Source organism: Lactuca saligna, chromosome 4 (assembly GCF_052625555.1).
Source record: "Lactuca saligna cultivar CGN05327 chromosome 4, ASM5262555v1, whole genome shotgun sequence".
Taxonomy (NCBI): domain Eukaryota; kingdom Viridiplantae; phylum Streptophyta; class Magnoliopsida; order Asterales; family Asteraceae; genus Lactuca; species Lactuca saligna.
The window spans coordinates 110,513,273-110,517,848 of record NC_136420.1 but is presented as its reverse complement, the minus strand read 5'-3'; the positions used below and the strand labels follow the sequence as shown (position 1 = coordinate 110,517,848).

Here is a 4,576-nt window from a genome sequence, read left to right as displayed (position 1 = left end):
CGTTCACTTTGACTTTGACTACCTTCCTCATTTGGTGTTTTTTCATCATCTTCATCTGCCACCTCAACAATTCATGCTTTCTACTTATTTTATATATATTCATAGCAGTGATTTGAATGTTGATTTGACAAACAATTCAATTGCTGACTTCATCAAAAATCTGTATATATAATATGAGCTTAAAGTGAGCTCAAATCCTTTTTATCGTTCTTCTATTCACTTCCCAAGTTCCCATCCATTTTATCCTTCTTTTTATGGAAATACTTTTCTACTATTTTCCATTTTATCCTTCTTCTTAAGAAAGTCAAACCGAAACAACACATGAATTGGAGATTTTCTTTTTTAGTTATTCATATTTGTTTATATATTATTGCAGATGAAATTAACTGCTGGAGAAGACGTTGAAGTTGAGTACAAAGTAGATGGCTGGTTCTATGTAAGTAGTTGTCATGTTTTTTCCCCATTAAGTATTTAAGTTACTGACATGGAATCCCAGAAGGAAATAGTTTTCAGGATTCTGTATTCCAGTGATAAAGTGGGTAGCTTGATAGGCAAATCAGGGACAATCATTCAAGCTATTCAAAACGAATCAGGTGCCCATATAGCAATTGGAGCTCCCATTTTAGATTGTGATGAAAGATTGATCACCATTTCTGCAATGGAGGTTTGCTACTTACTTACTTTCATACTATGATTTATATAATTTATCATTTTAAAATTTGTTTCCTTTTTTTTAACTGTAAGAAGAGTGCAGCAGAGTCACGAATTTCGGCTTCACAAAATGCAGTGATTCTTATATTCAATAGGTGTGTGGAGTCTGGGTTTCAAAAGGGGATGGATATGGCATCATCAAGTGGGGCCCAGGTTTCTGCTAGACTTGTGATTTCACAAAACCAAATGGGTTGTCTGTTGGGTAAAGGTGGGTCCATAGTTGCAGATATGAGAAAGATGATTGGTGCTTTTATAAAGATAGTTGGTGATCATCAAGTTCATATGTGTGCACCTGAAACTGATCAAGTAGTGTTGGTTAGCACCATTTCTTGAATTTAACCAATTTACTATACATACAAATTATTTGTTGTAATTTTATTTTTATTTCTAAGAAAAGATGACAGGAGAGATAATAAATGTAAGAGATGCTTTATAAAGTGTTACTGGAAGACTAAGAAACGACTTATTCTCAAATAGAATGTCAAATAGCCATGAAACTGGAACTGGAACAACAAAGGGTACATATACACATCATCAGTCTTTTGTTGCCACGTCACATTATCCTAGTCAGCATAATACTAATTTAACTCAAGCTATGGATAATCTCAAACTCTCAAGTAGTAGCATAGATCGTCCTCTTACACCTGGAAAATGGCACCCTCTTGTAATATTCTTTTTTCTTTTTTCTTCTTCCTATTTTTGATGTTTGAGAATTGAATTGTTTCTTTATTTATTGCAGATGGGACAGGATATTAGCACATGGTCAACTTCTGTAGGTAGATCTGCTGCTATAGTGAGTAATGTGAGTGTGGAAATTCTAGTACCCCAAACTGTCATTGCTTTGGTTTATGGGGAGAATGGAAGCAACCTCACTCGTTTAAGACATGTAATTGGAATTGGAATTCTACTTCCATATACTTTTATGTTATACCATTGAAAATTGGTTTTTTGATTGCTATAAATAAATAAGCATTTTGGTTTTATGTAAAAGCAGATTTCAAGTGCAAAAGTGGTAGTGCATGAGCCACGTTCAGGAACAAATGATCACATTGTGCTTATTTCGGGTACTCCCAATGAAACCCAATCTACTCAGAGCCTCCTTCAAGCATTCATACTTGCAGACCAATCATAACAAACAACCAAAATCACACAATTTATCTGACATACAACAAAAAGTAACTTCATTACATCTTTTGTCTTTTTGAAACTAATTCAAAGTAATTCAAATTAATTCAAAGTAACTGCAAATCTCTTCTGTTGAATTTATAAAAAACAACCAAAATCACACAATTTATCTTACATAAAAGATGTGTTTTTTTAATGTTAATGTTGTGAATCTTTTCTATTGAATTTATAAAATTCCTAAAACAGAGAGAGCAGAGTCTCTTGCACGAGCAGTTTCAGGGGAGGCTTTGCCTATCGAACAATTGGATGCATATTGCCCTGAAAATGGAATAATTCTTGCAAATTGCTCTGCTATTGGCATGGAACCAGATGTACACCTGACACCAGTTTCCAAGGTTCTCTTTTCTTATTAGCATTTATGAAAATGGGATTATGAATTAAAATGTTTTTGACATGATCAGGAGAACTTGAGATCATATGATCTTGTATTTGATGCGGTTTATACACCTAGAAACACACACAGCTATTGCAAGAGGTTGTAGAGGTGGGAGTTACAGTAGTGAGTGGTGTTGAGATGTTCATTAGACAAGCTCTTCGCCAGTTTAGATTGTTCACATATGGATTAGGTATTCATCTTTTATCAGCTCTAAGTTCCTATGTCATATCAATGTTAAATTGAAATTAGAAAGTATTGTGTTTATTTCTTAGAACAAAGATATAGTTACTGCTACTATGAGTAAATAAGAAACTATTTGGTACAAGAGAATCTAAGTTTCTATGCATATCAATGTTAAAATGAAATTAGAAAGTATTGTGCTCATTTCTTAGAACAAATATATAGTTACTCATATATTACTTTAGAAAGGATGTTTATGATCTTCACCAAGTTGTGCTAGGTAAATGCTATATTTAACATTAAGATATATTATTTATTTTGATTTGTTGTTCATCAAGCTGGTTGGTATGCATCTTGTTCTATGTCCAACACAACAAGGATGATGATGGTGCATTTATATCTTCTTAACCTGTTACCTAATAATTTTTCTCATCTTATTACATCATATTTCTTCATTTTTAACTCCTTAATTTATCAATCTAATCATTATTAACTTCATTCTTGTAAAACCAGGTGTCTATGCTATATAATGATTGGTTTTCTGCTTTTCACGGTGGAAGTGGACAGAGGGTTTCTCTTTCACCGTTTGTAACATCTTGTATTCAAGAAATAGCAATGTACTTTCCATAAAAAAATTATAAATTATATTCTTTGAAAAATGTGCTAGATTGGTTGGTTTAAAAGTAGAATGTCCTCATAAGAATTAATTTTAAAAGTAGAATAAAAATGACAAGTGATTTTGTGTTGTGTTTACAGGGTTGATGAAAGCAAATAACTCTTGAGTTAGAAGAGGAAAAGAAAGCTCAAGCTGAAAGAGATAAGAAGTTGCAAATGCAAGTGTTGCATTCTTTATTTCAATTGTTAGTATGAAACAAAGAGTAGATTAGATGAATGCAAATTTATATATTGTAAGAAATAGAATTGTATGACATTAAATTTTATGCAATGGATTGTATTTTTTGTATATGGTATTTTCTTTCTATTATGAGACATTAAATGAAAATTTAATTTACAAATTAATAAATATATAAATATATTTTTTTAAAACATTTAAATTTACGATACGCAGAAATGCGTGTCATCTTAATTTATGACATGACCTTTCTTGACAGGGGTTTTAATGATACGCATTGCGTGTCATTAACATGCGTGTTGTAAGGTTACGACACGCGAATGCATGTCGTCTTCCTTTATGACAGGGCCTTCCTTGATACGCATTGCGTGTCGTAAACGCGCGTCGTAAATGAGCATCGTAAATGCGCATCGTGTATAGACAACGCGCAAAAGCGCGTCGTCTCTCTTTATGACTGGGCCTTCCTTGACGCGCATTTGCGCGTCGTCTAAGCCTTTTACGACACGCAATGAGCATCGTAAAAGGTTGTTTTTCTAGTAGTGGAAAGTAATAAAAATATTGAAAAAATGGGTGAAAAATGGCAAAAATTCAATTTTACCCGAGTAATCTTGCTAGCCTTGTATTTATAGGTGAGGTTCAAAGGTCGGCCGAGAAGGAGCCAGGCGTCAGCAGCATTGAAGGACACGTGGCAGCAACGGAGCGAAGCAGGTGGCGCACATGCGAGGCTCCAGGTGGTTGGTGCGAGGCTCGGACACGCAAAGGGGCACGCGTCGCTCCGCAATTGGACCGACGCTTCAGATGCGAGGGAGTGCGACACGCGTTGCCAGCTGCTTGGATGACTCATCAAATCGGAACACGGGGCGAGATTCAGACGAGGGTGACGTACCCTATTCCAGAACATGCAAAATTTCTCGGATTTCGTGTTTTTCTCTCGATTATTGAGCCAAAACTTCTAAAATCCATAACTTTCACATACGGGCTCTGTTTTTGACGTTCTTTATATGAACGCGTAGGTGAAATTACACTCCACAACTTTCCTTTAGACATCGTCGGCTAATTTTGAGCTTAATTTTAATATTATTATTTTTAACAGAACGGGACAAGAAATCCGTTAAAAAATCATAACATCTTCATCCGATGTCTGTTTTCGTCTATCTTTTTACCGTTGTACTACTATTCACGAGACCTTCGATTCTCATTTAGGTTGTGTCGGCTAAATATCACTCGATCTAAAATTCGAGTTTTTAGCTGTCTACTACTAAGCTAAAACT

The 4,576-nt window shown here is 34.7% G+C and overlaps 1 pseudogene; it reads left to right on the top strand.

Moving 5' to 3' along the window:
- The first annotated feature begins 484 nt into the window (after positions 1 to 484).
- On the top strand, positions 485 to 3,227 carry LOC145040027 (KH domain-containing protein HEN4-like; annotated as a pseudogene).
- Positions 3,228 to 4,576: the final 1,349 nt, after the last annotated feature.